This window comes from Schistocerca nitens, chromosome 7 (genome assembly GCF_023898315.1).
Source record: "Schistocerca nitens isolate TAMUIC-IGC-003100 chromosome 7, iqSchNite1.1, whole genome shotgun sequence".
NCBI classification, from domain to species: domain Eukaryota; kingdom Metazoa; phylum Arthropoda; class Insecta; order Orthoptera; family Acrididae; genus Schistocerca; species Schistocerca nitens.
Window position 1 is genome coordinate 137,354,825 of NC_064620.1, and position 24,157 is coordinate 137,378,981.

The following is a 24,157-nucleotide window of genomic DNA, read 5'->3' on the forward strand; positions in this document are numbered from 1 at the left end:
TAACTGGTCGCGCGAGTAATGCCGCACGGAACGGCCGCGCGGTTTAAGGCGCCATGACACAGATTGCGCGGCCCCTCCCGCCGGCGGTTCGTGTCCTCCCTCGGGCATGGGTGTGTATGTTGTTCTTAGCGTAAGTTAGGTTAAGTATTGTGTTAGTCTAGGGGCCGATGACCTCAGCAGTTTAGTCACTTGGGAATTCACACACACACACACAGACACACACACACACACACACACACACACACGTGAGTAATGTTCGAGAATGACGTGTGTGTTAGTCATTCGTGCCGGGGGATTTATTATAAACTATGTTGTCAGTTTATGGTGCTCGGGAAATTAATTTGGTTAATAGGGAATTAATTTTATAACCTTGAGTTTTTAAAATTTATTTATGGTAATTTACTGTTCTGATTCAATGTCGAATTTTGATTTGTTCTGTATTTATCAAGCAGGATTGAGCGGGTTTGATGCTGCTTTCCGATTGGCTGTGATGTTTGTATCCCAATATAAATTAGCATATTCACGCGTTTTTTTGGGAACTAGAAGCTTCTTCCGTGTAGAGAGATGAGTGGAGTTGGGGCTTGGATCTCATAGTGACCAGACCTATCGATAGGTGCTCCATTCAAAATTAGTAACATTGCCAAATTTCGGTACCAAAAATGTTTCACATGTGCCGTAAAATATGGAAGGTAGTTCGATTTAAAGCACTGTGTGAAATTCGGATCATCTGGTGACATTTAAACAACTAACCACCGCGGGGCGTGTTGCTTACCCGCAAACTTGAACATTTTGTTTCTTGACTGATACTAGCAACATCTGAGAGAGCAATTCTAAAACAAACAATCCGTTTGTAAACTTTTCGTGAAGGATAGTTCGTAATTACCAAAAACTGGCTACGGTTATAAAGGATATGTGCGTGTGGACTTTTGAGACATTGTATAGTTTAGAGTCAGGCTTGGTAGTGACGATGTATACAAGCTTACCGTAATACAATGAAATTTTACGCATGCAGACACTTTCATCCGACTGTTCCTTACACCGACAAAACAGATTTAGTGCTAGTTGGACTTACGAAGTGTACAGGTGCTTTACTATAGCTTTTTCCGACTGAGAACTGCATTTCAGAGACTTCAAGGATGCGTGCATCTGAGGAGAGATTCACCACAAGGTGAGTGGAATTATGCGGCCGGCCGCGGTGGTCTAGCGGTTCTGGCGCTGCAGTCCGGAACCGCGGGACTGCTACGGTCGCAGGTTCGAATCCTGCCTCGGGCATGGGTGTGTGTGATGTCCTTAGGTTAGTTAGGTTTAAGTAGTTCTAAGTTCTAGGGGACTTATGACCTAAGATGTTGAGTCCCATAGTGCTCAGAGCCATTTGAACCATTTAGTGGAATTATGCAAAGCACTTGCTTAGCAAGAGTGACAAGATACAAATTCCAGAGCATCTGAGTAGTGAGCATCAAATATTCACTGATGAGGACGAAGATGTTGGGCACAAACGGAAAAATTCAGAAGAATCGTTCAGTACGCCGTAGAAAAATATGTTCCCACCAAGGTCTTAAGGAATGGCAAAGACCCACCGTGGTTTAAGAGTCGAGTTAGAAAACTGCTACGAAACAAAAGGAGCTTTATCACAGATTCAAGAGAAGTCGAAAACTAGCAGACAAACAAAAGCAGAACGATGCGAAAACGAGCATAAGGAGAGCAATGAGACAAGCATTCGGTGACTCTGAGAGCAAACTTTTGTCAACCGATGTGACTCAAAACCCTAACGGTTTTGGTCTTATGTAAAATCAGTAACTGGTTCGAAATCTACTTTCTGTTCATTCACTCAGTGGTCATCCTGGCACCGAGGATTCGGTCGCTCGAAATTATTTCACTGCGGAAGATCGTAACACGGTCAGTCCTTTCAGTCTCGTACGAACGCGGAAATGGCAGGTATTGAGATAACCTATGGCGGAATAGGAAAGCTAGTGCAGTCGCTTAGTAGCGGAAAGACGTCAAGACCAGGTAGGATACCTATAAGATTGTAAAAAGATTATGCGAAAGAACTTGCTCGTCTTATAACAGTAGCTTTTCGTTGATCGCTGGAGCAAAGAAGGGTTCCTAGTGGCTGAAAATATTGCAGGTCATTCACGCTTTCAAGAAGGGCCGCAGGACAGGTATACGTAATGATAGGCCTGATAGGCCTGTGTCATTGACGTCAATGTGTTTTAGATTTATGTAATATGTTTTATGCTCAAAAATTATAACATTTTTGACGAACGAAAATCTTCTCTACAAAATTAACATTGATTCCGCAAAAGGAGATCTTATGAAATCAGCTCGCTCTTTACCTTCATGAGATCCACAGCGCTGTAGACAACGGCGCTTAAATTCATGCCGTGTTCCTTGTCTTCGGGAAGGCATCTGACACTGTCCACCATCGACGTTTAGCGAGTATGCATGACATCTCATAAACAAACCATTTCATCTACTGAGACAAAAACGAGATTTTTCAGTGTTTTTTTTCTAAGTTTCCCTGATATTTTCCTGATTTCCTCCCCCCCCCCCCCCAACAAATAAAAACACACATCTCACGTAATGACCACGCCGAGAAATTCAAGAAATTAGAACGTATACAGAGGCTTACCAATAATTATTCTTCCCATACTTGGTTCAATAATCATGAAAGAAGGTTGTATACATGGAAGAAGCCTGGAGATACTAGAAGGTACCAGATAGATTATATAATGGTAAGACAGAGATTTAGGAACCAGGTTTTAAATTGTAAGATATTTCCAGGGGCAGATGTGGACTCTGACCACAATCTATTGGTTATGAGCTGTAGATTAAAACTGAAGAAACTGTAAAAAAGTGGGAATTTAAGGAGATGGGACCTGGATAAACTGACTAAACCAGAGGTTGTACAGAGTTTCAGGGAGAGCATAAGGGAACAATTGACAGGAATGGGGGAAAGAAATACAGTAGAAGAAGAATGGGTAGCTTTGAGGGATGAAATAGTGAAGGTAACAGAGGATCAAGTAGGTAAAAAGTCGAGGGCTAGTAGAAATCCTTAGGTAACAGAAGAAATATTGAATTCAATTGATGAAAGGAGAAAGTGTAAAAATACAGTAAATGAAGCAGGCAGAAAGGAATACAAACGTCTCAAAAATGAGATCGACAGGAAGTGCAAAATGGCTAAGCAGCGATGGCAAGAGGACAAATTCAAGGATGTGGAGGCTTATCTCACTAGGGGTGAGATAGATACTGCCTACAAGAAAATTAAAGAGACCATTGGAAAAAAGAGAACCACTTGTATGAATATCAAGAGCTTCGATGGAAACCCAGTCCAAAGCAAAGAAGGGAAAGCAGAAAGGTGGAAGGAGTATATAGAGGATCTATAGAAGGGCGATCTACTTAAGGACAATATTATGCAAAAGGAAGAGGATGTAGATGAAGATGAAATGGGAGATATGATATTGCGTGAAGAGTTTGACAGAGCACTGAAAGACCTGAGTCGAAACAAGGCCCCAGGAATAGGCAACATTCCATTAGAGCTACTGACAGCCTTGGGAGAGCCAGTCCTGACAAAACTCTACCATCTGGTGAGCAAGATGTATGAGACAGGCGAAATGCCCTCAGTCTTCAAGAAGAATATAATAATTCCAATCCCAAAGAAAGCAGGTGTTGAAAGATGTGAAAATTACCGAACTATCAGTTTACTACGTCACAGGTGCAAAATACTAACGCGAATTCTTTACAGACGAATGGAAAGCTGGTAGAAGCCGACCTCGGGGAAGATCAGTTTGGATTCTGTAGAAATATTGGAACATGTAAGGCAGTACTGACCATACGACTTATCTTAGAAGAAAGATTAAGGAAAGGCAAAACTACGTTTCTAGCATTTGTAGACCTATAGAAAGCTTTTGTCAGTGTTGACTGGAATACTCTCTTTCAAATTCCGAAGGTGGCAGGGGTAAAATACAGGGAGTGAAAGGCTATTTACAATTTGTACAGAAACCAGATGGCAGTTGTAAGAGCAGAGGGGCATGAAAGGGAAGCAATGTTTGAGAAGGGAGTGAGACAGGATTATAGCCTGTCCCCGATGTTATTCAATCTGTATATTGAGCAAGCAGTAAAGGAAACAAAAGAACAATTCGGAGTAGGTATTAAAATCCATGGAGAAAAAATAAAAACTTTGAGGTTCGCCGATGACATTGTAATTCTGTCAGAGACAGCAAAGGACTTAAAGAAGAATCAAAAAGCTTCCGTTCGAAAACCGTACGGTCCAGAAGCCGTATGCCAATAGGACAAAGTCGCCGTCAGCATTGCGGCAATCATCTCACCGACACATCAGGTTGAAGGTACACGTTTGGTGAGACAGTGCTGCTGCGTGAAGAAGTCCGTAACTGCCTGGTGCACATCCTCGTTCGGCAGGAATCGCCGACCCTTCAAGGCCTTTTAGGCGTGATAATCGGATGTGGAGAGATCAGGACTTTAGGGTGAGTGCTAGAGTGTCTCCATCTTGGGATGGCGTAACCTCTGCATGACGACGTTCGCGATATGGGGACGAGCGTTATCGCGAGACAGCAGCACCCCTTGTCACACCAGCTTTCGTTGCCCGTACAAAGTGCCCAAGGACTGTGTTGACTGCAACATTGAAACGCATCAGGTGCTTCAGGCGAACAGCCATGGTTGAGACAGGCCTCCCAGGTCGACCGGGCGTCTTGTGTCGAATAGCGATCAGCAAGGAACTTGGCGCACCATTCCAGAACGGCAGTTTTCGACCGTCGTGCTGCCCCAAACAGAATCTTCGTTTTCCGATGGATGTCTACCGGTGTTTGTCCTCCCGCAGCCACCAAGAAAAGAATAACAGCTCGTTGTTCCTGTTTGGACGCATTTGGTAATAACGTCGCCGTAGTTCACGTTTCTGCGTTTATCGTACGCACCTTGGACACACAGGAATGCCACACTAATCCGTTGCCTACTTTTCGGTGCTTATACACCCGCATCGGATTCTTGCTATGTCAAATATACGCTGCAGCAACACTCTCAAACAAAAAATTTTTGATCGCCTCTTATAGGTACGTTACCAGTTAGCGTAGGTTTGGGTTGTTTGGGGGAGGAGACCAAACAGCGAGGTCATGGGTCTCATCGGATTAGGGAAGGATGGGGAAGGCAGTCGGCCGTGCCCTTTCAAAGGAACCGTCCTGGAGCGATTTAGGGAAATCACGGAAAATCTAAATCAGGATGACCGGACGCCGGATTGAACCGTCGTCCTCCCGAATGCGAGTCCAGTGTGAATTAGCGTAGGACTATAACAATTACAGTATAAATTTTGTTCAATAAGTTTTAAATAATTGTGGAACTCTGATTTGGTCCGTGGTACAGATAGGAGGCGGTGTGCCATGGAGAGGAAGGCCTCAAATGGTTCAAATGGCTCTGAGCACTATGGGACTCAACTGCTGAGGTCATTAGTCCCCTAGAACTTAGAACTAGTTAAACCTAACTAACCTAAGGACATCACAAACATCCATGCCCGAGGCCGGATTCGAACCTGCGACCGTAGCGGTCTTGCGGTTCCAGACTGCAGCGCCTTTAACCGCACGGCCACTTCGGCCGGCTGGAAGGCCTCACATTCTTGTCTAAAAGGACGCTAGGACCCGGCAGGAATTTCTGTGCCTACGGAAATTACTTTCCTGTATATCTTAAATAAATGCTTTTGCCTGCTAATGTCAACAGTAAAGTGTAGGAAGTTGATTTTGTCCGCTCCCAACCCCACTGTAAATTTAATTTTACTATTGTACGAATTTAAATAGTGGAAAGATTTATTTATTTGTCTCGTAGTAACTGTCCACAAGGAGAATACAGCGTCCACGTACGTAGACGAGTACAGTATTTTAAAACTTAAGGGCTCTTTACCTAAAAATATTTGCTCAAAATTATCCGTAAACATTTCAGGCAATAAGGGGCTCAGAGGGGCGCCCATTGCTAATCCGTCTGGCTGATTGTACAGAGTCTTTTGAAACAGGAACAATATTTTTAGAATCTCTCGCACTGACGTCTCGTACGCTGTATGCTTTACAGATGCACCGCACTTTCCAGAACCATTCCAATAAATCTAAGCCTTCCCTAATACCACTCTATATGTTCTTCATATAATCCGTAAATACCTATACGGTGTGCCGGCCGGGGTGGCCGAGCGGTTCTAGGCGCTACACTCTGGAACCGCGCGACCGCTACGGTCGCAGGTTCGAATCCTGCCTCGGGTATGGATGTGTGTGATGTCCTTAGGTTAGTTAGGTATAAGTAGTTCTAAGTTCTAGGGGACTGATGACCTTGGAAGTTAAGTCCCATAGTGCTCAGAGCCATTTGAACCATTTTGAACCTATACGATGTCACGTGCTGAAGATGCTCACCAGCAATCTTGTAATTGTACACTATCGAGTTTTTCTCACTGTTACAGGCATTATCTCGCATTTATCCATATTTGAAAAGAGTCACCATTCGTAACACCAAGTGCAAATTTTGTCACAGTCTTTTCACAATTCGTTATGGTCGTCCAACGACGATACCTTTCTGTATACTACAATGAACAACCTTACCGTGATGCTGATCTTCTCTGAGAAACGTTATACGAGACTGATTGGAAGCTTTGCCCGTCCACTGATTTAACGTAAGACCAGAAATACCTAGGAATTTCTAATAGATAATCCCCCGTATCTGAAAGTTAAAATTATGACAGACTTCACACATGGTCCTCACAGTTCATTCTGTAAATAAGTCGATAGTGGGTTTCAGTTTGACCAATACATACTCTTCTAACTTATGTGATGGCCTTTTTGGCACTGGTCACCACTGTTCCTGTAAAACCATCATCACCCTTTTTTTTTCGCGTGTTGGTTGTCGCATTACTTTGTGCAAGTGGGCCTAGTTGGACCAGAGGTACCGTCGGTCAAACATCGAAAAAGGGGCTTGTGGAGTACAAGTGCACATAAAACTGATCGTAGTGCGGCAAGCGAGCCAGGTTAACGGACGATGACGTGTTCTCAAGGATACAACTTGACATTTTGACCTTAATGCTACGAAGAAAATACATCGAAGCAATTCAAAGGCGTGCTGCTAGATTTGTTACCGATAGAACCGGCAAACATACGGGCGTTACGTAAACGCTACGTGAACTCAAATGGGAATCCCCAGAGGGAAAAAGACGTTCGTTTCGCTAAACACTATTCAGAAATAAACAATCCTACCGCAGGAACATCCGCAACTGAGCATTATAGTATGAATTGAAACTACCGCTTCAGTAGTAAGGTTTTCTGTTATTTTTCAATGCTTAGACCACGACCGGTTTCGGCCTCTTACATGCCCATCACCAGGTGCGGCAATTTTGTGCTATCAGACCCAGCGCCACGATGGAGGCTGTGGTGCCATACCGCCTCCTATACTCCCGGGATCGCAGAACAAAATTATCACACCTGACGATGGTCATCTAAGACCCTGAAACCGGTCGTGGTCTAAGCATTGAAATATAAAAGAAAACGTTGCATCTGAAACGGTATTTTCAATCTCTACTACTGAGAAAGTTTAAAGAAACGGCATTTGAAACTGACTGCAGGATGATTCTACAGCCGCCAGCATGCTTCTAGCACCGGCCAGACAAAATAAACTACGTCTTATAGAGAAGCGTATGGGCACTTGATTTCCCCTCGCTCCATTAGCAAGTCGAACAGCAAAGGGAAAGACTAGTGCTGGTACAACATGCCCTCCTCCAAGCACCATATGGCATGGACGGAGGAAGAACATCTGCTATGAATCACAGTTTTCCCTTCCTCTCGCAAGTCGTCTTGCGAACCATGGATAAAGGACAACAGGCGGATTCCAATTCATAGATTTTCGGAAAGCGTTTGACACGGTAACCAACTGCAGACTGTTAACGAAGGTCCCATCATGTGGAATCGGTTCTCAGATGTGTGGCTCAAATGGTTCAAATGGCTCTGAGCACTATGGGACTTAACATCTGTGGTCATCAGTCCCCTAGAACTTAGAACTAGTTAAATCCTAACTAACCTAAGGACATCACACACCGTAGCGGTCGCGCGGTTCTAGACTGTAGCGCCCAGAACCACTCGACCACTCTGGCCGGCTCACATGTGTGAGTGGCCCGAAGACTTTCTCGGTAATGGAATGCAGTACGTTGTTCTGGTCGGGGAGTGTTCATCGCAGACAACGGTATACTGTCGAACGCCGAACCAATTCCGTTCTCTATATAAAGGGTGACAATTATTGAACTATATGAAATAAAATCGTCATAACGTCTAGACGGTTTGCGTTAGGACGTTCAAACTGCACAGTTGGCCGCGCCGGATGATGGGAATTAGTATGCGTATTTGTAGTTTGGTTCAACTACGAATCCCATTTTCATTTGGATGGGTTAGTCAACAAACAAAATTGGTACATTTGGGGAACTGAGAATCAGCATTTCGAAGTCTAGAAGTCTCTTCACCTCAGTGGGTGACTCTGCGGCGGTGTGCAATGTCCAGTTACGGAAAAGTCGGTGCGGTATTTCTCGATGGTACGGTGACTAACGAACAGTACGTGATGGTTTTTGAAGATGATTTCATCCCCATTATCCAAAGTAATCCTGATTTCCACATGTGTGCTTCATGGAAGGCGGAGCTCGACCCCATCGAAGCAGGAGAGTGGTTGATGTCGTGGAGGAACACTTTGGGAATCGCATTCTGACTCCGGGATACCCAGAGGCCACTGGCATGGGCCTCGATTGGCTACCATATTTTCCGGATATGAGCACACGCGACTCCTTTTTGCGGCGTTATATTAAAGAAAAAGTGTACGGCAATTGCCCCAAATCATTGCTGAGCTGAAAACAGCCATTCAAGAGGTCATCGACAGAATCGATATTCTGACACTTCAGCGGGTCATGCAGAATTTCGCTATTTGTATGCGCCACGTCATCGCCATTGATGGCAGGCATATCGAACATGTCATAACCTAAATCAGAATATCTCCAGTGACCTTCACAAGTTTGTAAGTAATTTACGTTTCTTTTTCATATTAATAATTGCACCCTGTACATAATCGATATCACGGACAGATTGAGCATCAATCTGCGACTGTTTGCTAATGAGGCTGTAGTATGTGGTAAATGTCGTCATTGAGTTCAAATGTTCAAACGTGGAAGCGCGGTCTGAGGCGTCTTGTCACGGTCCGTGGGGCTCCCCCCGTAGGAGCTTCGAGTTCTTCCTCGTGCATGGGCGTGTGTGTCGTCCTTAGCGTAAGTTAGTTTAAGTTAGATTAAATAACACATCTTACACTGGATTCCTGAAACAATTCCGGTTAATTCGATATGTCACATGACATAGTTAAGTAAAAATGTACAGCCAGGGCTGTACAGTGTCAAACATAGCTGGAAGAGCAAGAGCCTTCCAGACCTAAGGAACGATGTTTCACCACCCAAACAAAATGGTATAAACAGAACGAACCGAGCACAGAATGAGATAGGTAAAAGTTAAGGACTTCATCATGTAAGCCCTATTGAAAGGTATGATGAATAATCACTTATTGGTATCAGTAAGTAAAACCAAAGAAGCCAACAAGTGTGTTTCAGACAGGACAGGAAAAGACAGGAAAAAGAAGAAGTACCTTAAATTCTTTTATGTAGCAGATAATACAAGTAGAGTGTGCAAAGGAGATGATCTAATAGCATGACATACTGACATGCCACACCACAACACCATACACAATGAACATAAGGAGTCTCATTAGCTTAAGATGTTAGCAACAAATTGGAACCTGATAGAGAAACTAGAACTGTAACACAGAGAAAGGACGCCGCCGAACCATGTAAGGAGTTTCTTAAGAGGCGTGAATTAGGGATTAGGCATAATGTAAATTATAAGAAAAGATTTTTGTACTCATACCTCCTGCAGTTTGGTCCCGTGTAAGACCTTACCACAAATTTCCATACTGTTCAAATGTGTGTGGATTCGTAAGGGATCATCGAGAAATACCTCCCGCCGGAGATTCGAGTCCTCCCTCGGGCATGGGTGGGTGTGTTGTTCTTAGCATAAGATAGTTTAAGTAGTGTGTAAGTCTAGGGACCGATGACCTCTGCAGTTTGGTCCCTTAGGAATTCACACATTTGAAGATTTGATTCCATCAACACGCGAGTTTTACGGGAAAGCTCCATGAAGTCAAATGGGCCCCTTGCAGGGAAGAAGATTTTCTTTTCGCGAAACAGTGTTAAGAAATTTAATATTTTCGTATTGAGAAATTAGAAGGAGCGATCTGGTTTATTGAAAAAAAAAAAAACTTTCTATGCCCAAGATCTCATAAACGCTTCATTATTTTTGACAACAGGTTTCAACAGATGTAACTGCCATCTTACGGTTTTTAAAAATTTCTTTCAGTTTTAAATGCCGAATCCGCTTGTCAAAAATAAAGAAGAATTTATGCGCTCTTAACTACAGAAAGCTTTTTAGTAACACTGATCAAATTCAGAGAAGTGGCGTTCGCGGCTGACTGCAGAACGAGTTCACTGCCCCCATAGAAAATCTGACAAAAGGACCGTGAAGACAAGAGAAATGAGGGTTCGAACGGAAGCATATAGACAGTCGTTTTCCCCTCGATCCCTCTGCCAATAGAATTGGAAAGGGAGTGGCTAGCAGTGCAACAAGGCACCCTTAACCACGTACCGCGCGGCGGTTTGCGGAGGACGTGCGTAGGTGTACAGGGGATAGGCAAAATAATGTGAACGCCTGTACGTACTTGGGAATGGTTTATTACTGAGGAGTTGGACCCCCATTTGCCCGTAAGACATCTCCGATTCTTGTTGGAATACTGACATGTATGATTGTATAGTCTCTAGTGGAATGTTATGCTACTCTTCGATGAGAACCTCTTCTAACTCCTATAGTGATGAGGGAGGCGAAAATATGTTCTGGAGTCTGCGCTCCAATACCGCCCACAAGGGTTCGATAATGGTCAAGTCCGGGGACTGTACTGGTCCGAGAAGAAGACGCTGCAGTTTAGTTGCATGCTCCTCATACCTCGATTAAACTGTCCTGGCTGTGTGAATGGGTGCATTATCGTCCTGAAATATGGCATCATTGTTGGGAAACAACATTTGAATCGTGGGGTGCACCTGATCACCTAAAATGTTCACATAATCGTTGGCTGTAACACGGCCTTTGAGAGTAATGATGGGATCAGCAGAATACCATAATATGGCTGCCCACAACGTTACACTTCCACCTCCATGCTTAACCGCTGGAATCAGGCAATCGGGATTGTAGACTTCTTTTGGCGTTCTCCAGACGTGAACCCGGCCCGGTGTCGGAAATGTCGAGAACGTTGACTAGTCGGACCATATGACGTGTTTCCGCCGATCAGCCGTCCATGATTTATGTTTCCAACACCATGTTTTGCGCTTCTTTGCGTCGGTTGTCGTCACTAATGCTTTCGGTTCGCAGCTTGTAAGTGAATATTCGCTTTATGGAGTTGTCGGCGGATAGTGTCGATAGATACGGGGTCTCGAAGATGGCTATTGACCTATGAAGTCAGTTTTTCCGCCGTATTTTTGCGTTCTTTTGACACAATCTGTGTTAGCGTACAATGATCTCTGTGATTTAGTTTTGATTTGCGCCCACTACTACGTTTACATGATATGTCTTTCCATGTTTTGTGTAGGCTGTCATGACTGTTGAAAGAGTTGCTCTTGAAATATTCTGTAAGTTGGCTGTCTTGGGTACTGACGCTCCAGTTAATCGGGCCCCATCAATGTGGTCTCTTTGGAATTCACTTAGGTCTTCCATTGCTCGTCAGCCTCGGCCTCTGAGTGCAAATACGAAATGAGCACCACTCGTAAACGACCTGCACTGATGCAGAACACGCACAGTCCAGCGCAACACGTACCCTACCTGCGTTGTTGACCGTCAAACACAACCATCCCATTACTACCACTGCGCGTACACTACTGGTCACTAAAATTGCTACACCACGAAGATGACGTACTACAGACGCGAAATTTAACCGACAGGAAGAAGATGCTGTGATATGCAAATGATTAGCTTTTCAGAGCATTCACACACCGCTGGCACCGGTGGCGACACCTACAACGTGCTGACATGAGGAAAGTTTCCAACCGATTTCTCATACACAAACAGCAGCTGACCGACGTTGCCTGGTGAAACGTTGTGATGCCTCGTGTAAAGAGCAGAAATGCCTACCATCACGTTTCTGACTTTGATAAAGGTCGGATTGTAGCCTATCGCGATTGCGCTTTATCGAATCGCGGCATTGCTGCTCGCGTTGGTCGAGATCCAATGACTGTTAGCAAAATATGGAATCGGTGGGTTCAGAGGGTAATACGGAACGCCGTTCTGGATCCAACGGCCTCGTATCACTAGCAGTCGAGATGACAGGCATCGTATCCGCATGGCTGTAACGGATCGTGCAGCCACGTCTCGATCACTGAGTCAACGGGGACGTTTGCAAGACAACAACCATCTGTACGAACAGTTCGGCGACGCTTGCAGCAGCATGGACTATCAGCTCGGAGACCATGGCTGCGGTTACCCTTGACGCTGCATCACAGACAGGAGCCCTGCGATGGTGTACTCAACGACGAACCTGTGTGCACGAATGGCAAAACGTCATTTTTCGGATGAATCCAGGTTCTGTTTACAGCATCATGATGGTCGCATCCGTGTTTGGCGACATCGCGGTGAACGCACATTGGAAGCGTGTATTCGTCATCGCCATACTGGGGTATCACACGGCATGATGGTATGGGGTGCCAATGGTTACACGTCTCGGTCACCTCTTGTTCGCATTGACGACACTTTGAACAGTGGACATTGCCGGCCGAAGTGGCCGTGCGGTTAAAGGCGCTGCAGTCTGGAACTGCAAGACCGCTACGGTCGCAGGTTCGAATCCTGCCTCGGGCATGGATGTTTGTGATGTCCTTAGGTTAGTTAGGTTTAACTAGTTCTAAGTTCTAGGGGACTAATGACCTCAGCAGTTGAGTCCCATAGTGCTCAGAGCCATTTGAACCAACAGTGGACATTGCATTTAAGATGTGCTACGACCCGTGGCTCTAGCCTTCATTCGATCCCTATGAAACCCTACATTTCAGCAGGATAATGCACGACCGCATGATGCAGGTCCTGTACGGGCCTTTCTGGATACAGAAAATGTTCGACTGCTGCCCTAGCCAGCACATTCTCCAGATCTCTCACCAACTGAAAACGTCTGGTCAATGTTGGCCGAGCAACTGGCTCGTCACAAAACGCCAGTCACTACTCTTGATGAACTGTGGTATCGTGTTGAAGCTGCATGGGCAGCTGTACCTGTGCACGCCATCCAAGCTGTGTTTGACTCAATGCCCAGGCGTATCAAGCCCGTGGTTGTTTTGGGTACTGATTTCTCAGAATCTATGAACCCAAATTGCGTGAAAATGTAATCACATGTCAGTTCTAGTATAATATATTTGTCAAATGAATACCCGTGTATCACCTGCATTTCTTCTTGGTGTAGCAATTTTAATGGCCGGTAGTGTATTATTTTCCCTATCCCCTGTAGGACGACTTCACGCACACCCTGGCAGCGCAACGGGCGGCGAAGTTTTGTCCGCTGTGGGCGCCTAGACGTGGCGGTAGCGTAGAAGCGAGAGGAGAGGCTGCAGAGAAGTGCGGCGGTGACAACTGGCTCAGCGGCGGGGAACTCGTTCCGCTGGCAGGGAGCGGCAGGCCAGCTAATGGCTGGAGGAGCTGCCCTCGGGGCGGCGTCGACCTTGTGGCGGTCCACGTGAGGCGTCCAGCCGCGGCAGCCAGCACCCAGGTGCCCAGGTGTCGGGTCGGGTCGCGGCCGCCGCTCGCCTTGACCCCTGGAACTCGCATTTGCATCGACACCCCCGCACCCCTGCCGCCCCGCCACACCCGTATGTCTCTCGCCTCCGGAATTTCACGACCCGAGGCCGTTAACTAACCGCAGCGTGTGCGAACGCGTCGGCTGCTGTGTAGCCGCGTAACCACCGGCTCTTCTCAGCAGGTTGGGACGCTGCGCCCAGACCGTCCATTTTTCACTCTGGTTCCGCCGTCGTGGGATATTATCTCGGGCTATAAAATACATCTACATCCACACGGATACTCTGTAAATCACATTTAAGTGCCTGGCAGAGGGTTCATCGAACCACCTTAACAATTCTCTATTATTCCAATCTCGTATAGCGCGCGTAAAAGAATGAACACCTATATCTTTGGCGTACGAGCTCTGATTTCCCTTATTTTATCGTGGTGATCGTTCCGCCCTATGTAGGTCGGTGTCAACAAAATATTTTCGCATTCGGAGGAGAAAGTTGGTGATTGGAATTTTGTGAGAAGATTCCGTCGCAACTAAAAACGCCTTTCTTTTAATGATTTCCAGCCGAAATCCCGTATAATTTCTGTGACACTCTCTCCCATATTTCGTGATAATACAAAACGTCCTGCCTTTCTTTGAACTTTTTCGATGTACTCCGTCAGTCAAAAGTGGTTAAAATGGCTCTGACCATTATGGGACTTAACATCTATGGTCATCAGTCCCCTAGAACTTAGAACTACTTCTTTTTGTAACCATATATATTTATTTAAATATATTAACAACGATACATTTAAAAAAGACATTTTATTCTATTATTATATTCCTAATGTTGGTTAATATTACTGTCATTTTATATGTTTTCGTTTTTCTCTTATTGTTGTTCCTTAAACCCTTTTACATGGCCATTTGTCATCTTTTTTTTTTTTTTCTTGGGGTGGGGGTAGACATTGCAGGACAGGCATAACAGTTTATATTTAGCATCGACACATTGATTTTGAGTTCATGTGTCTGTATGTGATGCACTTGTGATGCCACAGGCACATTGTGTATTCTGGTTTGATCTGTTCCTCTAGTTTACACTGTTAAGTGGGACAGTATGAGGGAAACATCACCATGATAGATGGAGCAGAAGTGGAAAATACCTAAATTGAAGAAGAGAGAAAATTTTGTCATATTACATAAGAGAAGCAGAAAGGAGAGTGTGAGTAAACAATAGAATTTTATAGGTACAAAGTAAAGGAAATCATTTAAAATAATAATAATAATAATAATAATAATAATAATAATAATAATAATGAGTAGTTGGCACTTTCCACTAAGTAATGCTTGTCTCCTAGTCAGTATAGTACAAATGATGGAAAAAAATTAATTAAAAAAAAGTGGTAGTACTACAGGGCATACTTTTGATACTGTTTTGGCTGCGAGCATGACAGATGTTTGGTGAGAAGCACTAATTCCACTAAGAAGAAACCCTTTATGCTACTGTACTTCACTATTTGGTGCGAGAGGAGAAAGCACTTTATCTTTTGTGTTGCACTTATTCACTATCACTGCCCACGTTATTCTTGTGGTGAGGTGGCTGGTTAAACCTAACTAACCTAAGGACATCACACAATGCCGAGTCATCACAAGGCAGAGAAAATCCCTGAACCCGCCGGGAATCGAACCCGGGAACCCGGGCGCGGGAAGCGAGAACGCTACCGCACGACCACGAGCTGCGCACTACTCCGTTAGCCCTACCTGGTAAGGATCCCACACCGCGCAGCAGTATTCTAAAAGAGGACGGACAAGCGTAGTGTAGGCAGTCTCCTTAGTAGGTCTGTTACATTTTCTAAGTGTCCTGCCAATAAAACGCAGCCTTTGGTTGGCCTTCCCCACTACATTTTCTTTCCAATTTAAGTTGATCGTAATTGTAATACCTAGGTATTTAGTTGAATTTACGGCTTTTAGATTAGACTGATTTATCGTGTAACCCAAGTTTAACGAGTTCCTTTTAGTACTCATGTGGATGACCTTATACTTATCGTTATTTAGGGTCAACTGCCACTTTTCCCACCATTCAGATATTTTTCTAAATCGTTTTGCAGTTTGTTTTGATCTTCTGATGAACTTTATTAGTCGATAAACGACAGCGTCATCTGCAAACAACCTAAGACGGTTGCTCAGATTGTCTCCCAAATCGTTTATATAGATAAGGAACAGCAAAGGGCCTATAACACTTCCTTGGGGAACGCCAGAAATCACTTCTGTTTTACTCGATGACTTTCCGTCAATTACTACAAACTGTGACCTCTCTGACAGGAAATCGCAAATTCAGTCACATAACTGAGACGATATTCCATAAGCAAGCAATTTTACTACGAGCCGCTTATGTGGTACAGTGTCAAAAGCCTTCCAGAAATCCAGGAATACAGAATCTATCTGAAATCCCTTGTCAATAGCACTCAACACTTCATGTGAATAAAGAGCTAGTTGTGTTTCACAGGAATGATGTTTTCTAAACCCATGTTGACTGTGTGTCAATAGACCGTTTCCTTCGAGGTAATTCATAATGTTCGAATACAATGTATATTCTAAAATCCTGCTGCATATCGACGTTAACGATATGGGCCTGTAATTTAGTGGATTACTCCTACTACCTTTCTTGAATATTGGCGTGACCTGTGCAACTTTCCAGTCTTTGGGTACGGATCTTTCGTAGAGCGAACGGTTGTATATGATTGTTAAGTATGGAGCTAATGTATCAGCATACTCTGAAAGGAACGTAATTGGGAAACAGTCTGGACTAGAAGACTTGCTTTTATTAATTGATTTGAGTAGCTTCACAATTCCGAGAATATTTACTTCCATGTTACTCATGTTGGCAGCTGTTCTCGATTCGAATTCTGGAATATTTACTTCGTCTTCTTTTGTGAAGGCATTTGGGAAGGCTGTGTTTAGTAACTCTGCTTTGGCAGCACTGTCTTCGATAGTATCTCCATTGTTATCGCGCAGAGAAGGCACTGATTGTTTCTTGCCGCTAACATACTTCACATACGACCAGAATCTCTTTGGATTTTCTGCCAGGTTTCGAGACAAATTTTCGTTGTGGAAACTGTTATAGGCGTCTCGTATTGAACTCCTCGCTAAGTTTCGAGCTTCTGTAAAGGATAGCCAATATTGGGAATTTTGCGTCTATTTAAATTTGGCATGTTTGTTTCGTTGTTTCTGTAACAGTGTTCTAAACCGCTTTGTGTACCGAGGAGGATCAGCTGCGTCGTTTGTTAGTTTATTTGGTATAAACCTCTCAATTACTGCTGATACTATTTTTTTTAATTTAAGGCACATCTGGTCTACACTTATATTATTAATTTGGAATGAGTGGAGATTGCCTGAGGAGTCGCAGCAGCGCATGAAAACTGCCTCACAGGCCGAATATTGGGCAGAAATATCTTTCTCATCTCACTGATGCTCCTTTTATTCTTCACCACAATACATTACACTGATAAGGGAACAGTTGCTTCCTAGCTTAATGTAATACACGTTTAGCATTTGCTGGAATAGGTATGCGTATTCAAAAACAGAGATATGTAAACAGGCAAAATACGGCGCTGTGGTCGGCAACACCTGTATTAGACAACAAGTGTCTGGTGCAATTATTAGATCCTTTACTGCTGCTACAATGGCAGGTTATCAAGTTTTAAGTGAGTTTGAACGTGGTTCATAGTCGGTGCACGAGCTATAGGACATAGCATCTCCGAGGTAGCGATGGAGTAGGGATTTTCCGGTACGACCATTTCACAAGTTGCGTTTAACATTTGTCGATGCCACTATCCCTCCAGTACATTAGGACATTGTTTTTATAAAACAGATCTAAAGATGGTCATTATAGACCGAAAGCGGTAATCTGTTGACTAAAGGTTTGTGAACATATACGGAAAGTAAAGGAAATTTATTTCACGAATGTACCGTGAATATCAGGAATCCGGTAAAACATCAAATCTCCGTCTTCGCTGCGGCCGGAAAAAGGTCCTGCAAGAAAGGGACCAACGACGACTGAAGAGAATCGTTCAACATGACAGAAGTGCAACCCTTCCGCAAACTGCAGATTTCAATGCTGGGTTATCAACAAGTGTCAGCATGCGAACCGTTCAACGAAACATCATCGATAAGGGCTTTCGGAGCGGAAGGCCTACTCGTCTAGCCTTGATGACTGCACGACACAATGCTTTACATCTCGCCTGCGCCCGTCAACACCGACAATGGAATGTTGATGACTGGAAGCATGTTGTCTGGTCGGACGAGTCTCGTTTCAAATTGTATAGAGCGGGTGCACGTGTACGGGTATGGAGATCTCCTCATGACACCATGTACCCTGCATGTCAGCACGGGATTGTTCAAGCTGGTGGAAGCTCTGTAATGGTGTGGGGCGTGTGCAGTTGGAGGGATATGGGACCCCTGGTACGTCTAGATACGACTCTGACAGTTGACACGTATGTAAGCGTCCTTTCTGATCACCTACATCCATCCATGTCCATTGTGCATTGCAACGGACTTCGGCAATTCCAGCAGGACAAGCGACACCCCACACGTCCAGATTTGCTACAGAGTGGTTCTAGGAAAACTCTTCTGAGTTTAACACTTCCGCTGGCCACTACACTCCCAGACATGAAGATTATTGAGCATATCTGGGACGCCTTGCAACGTGCTATTCAGAAGAGATCTTCATCCCCTCTTAAACTTACGGATTTATGGACAGCCCTGCGGGATTCATGGAGTCAATTCCCTCTAGCACTAGTTCAGACATTAGTCAAGTCCATGCCACGTCGTGTTGCGGCACTTCTGCGTGCTCGCGGGGGCCTTACAAGATATTAGGCAGGTGTACCGTTTCTTTGGCTCTTCAGTGTAGATTCCTGACAGCCCCAGCGAAGCGAATGTCTCATTCAGACTACAAAACTACACTCAAGAAGAATGTGCTACAGAGAGTAGAAGCTGTTCTAAAATTTATGTTTTATTTTACTGTCTCTGTTTTCTATATTTTTTTTACGTAAGATGTTTTCGATCAACGTTTTATTATCTTCAGATCAATATGATCAAATACAGAGTGGAACTGTCACTCATTTAAGGTGCCAAATCTGACATTTAACTTCGACCTCCACAGACCTCTTTCGTTCCAATCATCTGATTCCAAAGGTTTCTGTCTTCTACTGATTCTTGTGGGTATTTTTCCCATACCAGCGCTGGTCTTCTACCGCTCCTCCTTCCGGACGGCTCGTAGTTTACAGTCTTCCTTCGTGGCCTTTGTTTGGGCATGCCATGTACATGCCCTTACCATTGAAGCGTTCGGTTCTCCAAACTTTTTTCAAGGATCAATTTATATCCATTCGCCTTCATATTTCCTCATTTCTTATCCTAATTTGCCTCTGTAACTGCAGACAATTTCTCATATAATCCATTTCCAAAGCTATAATTTTCTCTCCAACTTTTCTTGTTTGAGGCCACAGCTCGGCTCCATTTATGAACTATGTTCTCCACCACAATATGAAATAATCTTTTCTTCGTATCCTGCCGAATACAGTTACTCCCACGTAAAGCTTCAGTAGCTCTCCTCTTTATTACTACTCTGGAATTAATATGCTAGTCACACGTATCAGAACTATTTATTATGGTTCTGTAGAATTTTATTTCTCCCTCCACTGTGTCAGTTTTTACCAAATCCTGTCCCATATACAAACAACCCGTCTTGTCCAAATTTATTCTTACCCCGCATTTGCTACACTCCTCTTCAAGCTTCTTCAAGCTTTCTCCACATGTATTACATATTTTCTTCACCTTGAGGGAATATTACCTGGTCGCCCGTAAGTAAAAGACAGTGAATAGTATCGTCACCAAACTTCCCACGTCTGAACATGTCCTGTATCAGCCATTCAGGGTTCGTTCTAAATAAATGTTAAACAGAAGAGGTGACATTCCAAAATCTGGTCTAAGACCTTTGCTGACGAAAGTTTTTCTGGTAACCTAGGTTCTCATTTTAATCGGTACGTTTTGTTCCTGTACAACTTTTTAATCAGGTTAAAGTGTCTTTCTCTCACATTAACTTTCCTCATTGCTTCCCATAATTTTATTCTAGCCATACGCTTTCCGTGGGTAAGCAAAAGTCGTGTATACGCTTTTACTTTTATTTCTCCATTTTTCCAGTAACTGTATGATACAGCAAATTCTATGAAGACATGATTGTTCTTGCCTAAAACTACTTCGCTCTCCACTTAAAGCTGATAAATCCTTTTCTGTTTCCTTATCCAAAATTCTGAAGGAATGCCTACATGTTGCAGGGATAACATTTATCCCTCCATAATGCGTTTCCTTTGGACACAATTTACTTGTGTCAAAAAATTGAGAAGTGATTCTGATACCATAGAAGTGCGATCCTCAGATCATTACTCAAAAAATAATGACATAAATTTAAAAAATTAAAAAAATATTACGGTAAGAACGCGCTAGTGCCATAACAGGAAACTGACTGGTTCTAAGTGTTAATAAGAATGCTTTTTGTTTCAAGCGTCATTAATACATTATTTGCGCTGATGAAAGTGCATAAATACAGCAACAACGTTTTAACTAGTGGAATAGTAGCAACCGAAACCCATTTCCCATATCTTTTACACTTCCTTACAAGAGAATAACAATATTAAATGCAGGGGAAAAAATCTCCCAGTATTGACTTCTGTTTCCTTCACAACTCTATTCTTGGGATCAATGTTGAAAAGTTTATTCTGCAACTGTGTGAGCTGTTGAGGAAGAAATGGGAACTTAGTCAACAGGTCCTTCTGTTTTGCAACTGATAATCATGACTGATCTTTCAGATGAAGTACGGCATGGTAAACATCAGCCATGGTCTTTCCTCTTTTGAATACATTGACATTTTTCAATTTCTGAGTAAGAAATGTTGATAGCTATTTGAGATGGATGACTATCAGACACTTAAATCATACGGGTTCTGGAGGTCTTATACGCCTGCACTGACAGCAATGTGTCAACAGTATCTTTAAAATCAAAGAACTCCGTTGCATGCACTGCAATCACATGGAACATAAATAAACATAAATAAAAAATCCAACATTCTTCTGCAAGTGCGCTCACAATAAATAACAGCAGACTAATCTTATATACACACATCAAAATAAGTTTTGCATTAACCCATTTCCAGAACTGCTGAAGATAGACATTGACTGTGGGCCACAGTCCCTTTGACGGTTCAGAGATGTCACTAAACCCGACCAAAGATGTAAACAACCATGCATGAGCAGCGCCTATTAGACGGAGGGGATCCGACTGCCCACCAGTTCCAGTCATTCCACCAGGAAGAAGACACACGGCTCGTATTGTCTGTAGTTCAACCATGCCTAGACGGTCAATACCGCAGTTCGATCGCGTCTGCATTGTTGCCTCGGAGTGAACCAAAGCGATGTTGTTCGGACATGGAGGAGATACAGAGAGAGACAGGAACTGTCGATGACACGCCTAGCTCAGACCGTCCACTGTAGTGGATGACCGCTATCTACGGATTATGGCTTGGAGGAACCCTGACAGCAACGCCTCAGGACGTCGTGTTACGACTCAAACTGTGCGCAATAGTCTGTATGATGCGCAACTTCACTCCCGACGTCCATGGCGAGGTCCAGCTTTGCAACCACGACACCATGCAGCGCGGCAGAGATGGGCCCAACAACATGCCGAATGGACAGCTCAGGATTGGCATCATGTTCTCTTCACCGATGAGTGTCGCATACCAGACAACCAGACAATCGTCGGAGACGTGTTTGGAGGCAACCCGGTCAGGCTGAACGCCTTAGACGCACTGTCCATCGAGTGCAGCAAAGTGGAGAGACCGTGCTGTTTTGGGGTGACATTATGTGGGGCCGACGTACGCCGCTGGTGGTCATGGAAGGCGCCGTAACGGCTGTACGATACGTGAATGCCATTCTCCGACTGATAGTGCAACTATATCGGCAGCATATTGGCGAGGCATTCATCTTCATGGGCGACAATTCGCGCCCCAATCGTGCACATCTTGTGAATGACTTCCTTTAGGATAACGACATCGCTCGACTAGAGTGGCCAGCGTGTTCTCCAGACATGAACCCTACCGACATGCCTGGGATAGATTGAAAAAGGCTGTTTATGGACGACGTGACCCACCAACCACTCTGGGGGATCTATACCGAATCGCCGTTGAGGAGTGGATAGTATGCCACGACGAATATAGGCATGCATCAATGCAAGAGGACGTGCTAGTGGGTATTAGAGGTACCTGTGTGTACAGCAATCTGGACCAACACCTCTGAAGGTCTCGTTGTATGGTGGTACAACATGCAATGAGTGGTTTTCATGAGCAATAAAAAGGGTGGAAATGGTGTTTATGTTGATCTCTTCTCCAATTTTCTGTACAGGTTCCGTAACTCTCGTAACCGAGGTGATGCAAAACTTTTTTTGATGTGTGTATTAGTTAAAGAATTAGTTATGCCTTCTTGACAGAGACGTCTTTTGGTTTCTGTTCAATTGTGGTATCCACTAACACATGCGCTGACCACTTTTAAATTAGTACAGTTTTTTTAATAGCACTTGCAGTCAACTTTTAAATAAAGTCACTGGCAAGATAGTAAACTGCTCATTAAATGAATACCCAACTAAGACAAAATATGAGGTATTCATGCTGTACTCATTAGCCACGTAAATGTGGAGAAAGTAATGTCCTCACAAACATTTACGTAATTAAAAAATTATAAAAGACATCGTAAGTCAATATACAAAATAGATCAGGTGGTGCCTTTCAGAGATGATAGCTATTGTACAATTCTATCATCTGAGACATCTAGCAAGAGCAGGCATTGCCTGCAGGGGGAGCGACTGTTTTAAGTTCTTAAAAACAGCCAGATATTTTAATTTTTACAGATGTACTCATATTTTAAGATAAGCAGATATGTACAAATATGAGATATCTATACACACATCCGTAAAAGAGGCAATTAAAATGTAGATTTTGTAAATTTTGTTTTCTGTAGTTATCAATTATCTTTGGAGACACAATACCATGGATGTTACAAATACTGTTGTACAGTCAATTCATCTTTGGCACTGTTAGTGTCATCAATTACTGCTGTACTTTAAGTCTGAGTACTATAATACAGCCAGTTTAATCTTTGGAGCTGTCAGCCAACTTTAAACGCTATCTTTAATGCTATCAAATAACTTTAAAAGTAAGTCACCACACTAGAAGTAGAATATGTACATCATGTGACGTCAGTATGAGTTTTCCATATTATATCAATTTGTATATTTTACAGTATATATTCCGATGATGCTCTTGGTCATTTGTAGAGCAAAACTGGTCAACAGAAAATACAAAGTGCGACATGTGGCTGTTTTCAAAATCTTAGCCTGAGATATGGTTTGTTGAAATCACTTGAAGTGATTAAAAGTTGCTAGTTCAGTGGTTCATTCTGAGAATGTCTTCTCACTGTGAAATATTAGCTTGTGTAGTTTTAAAGATACTGAAATACTGTTGTGTGATTGGGTCTGCCTCATTTTTCCGAGATGCAGATGTATTCAGATTTGCACTGATATTTGACTGTCAGTTATTGTCGAATGTCAAAGAGCTGTAACTTGGCCACCTTTGAGAGTCTCCGACACTCTGCCATTTCTTGGAGGATCTCCTGCACAAAGGCCATGCGAGTAATAGCCGTCCAAATCCCCAGCTTCGGGGTTTTCCCCGTTTCCAGCGACGCTGCTAGACTTTGTGCTTGGATTCGCTCGTACCGGTCACTTAGCCGGAAGCCATAACTGCCGCGGCACGTCGTGAGTATCAAATTCATTTCTGACCAATATTGGTCGGCCGATTACATCGTTTAAATATGCATATCTTAACAACACCTATATCATTATTCTGCAGTTATCACTTAAGTGTTCGACAAAGGGTTCATAGATTCATTCTCAGATTATTTCTCGACTGTTCCACTTTCTGACAGCATATGGTAAAAAAAATTAACAACTAAATCTTTCCATTTTTCTTATTATATTACGATGGTCTTTCCTCCCTATGTAGGCAGGAGTCAACAAAATAAACCTATTTTGACATTCAGAGGAGAAGGGTGCTGATTGAAAGTTCATGAAAAGATCTTGCCACAACTGAAAACGCTTTTGTTTTGATACCTGCGACCCCAATTCGTTTATCAAATCTGTCACACTCCCTCTCCTATTCTACGTTAATAAAAAAAGGGCCTGCCCTTCTTCGAAGTCCGACAGTTATGTCTGGTAAGGA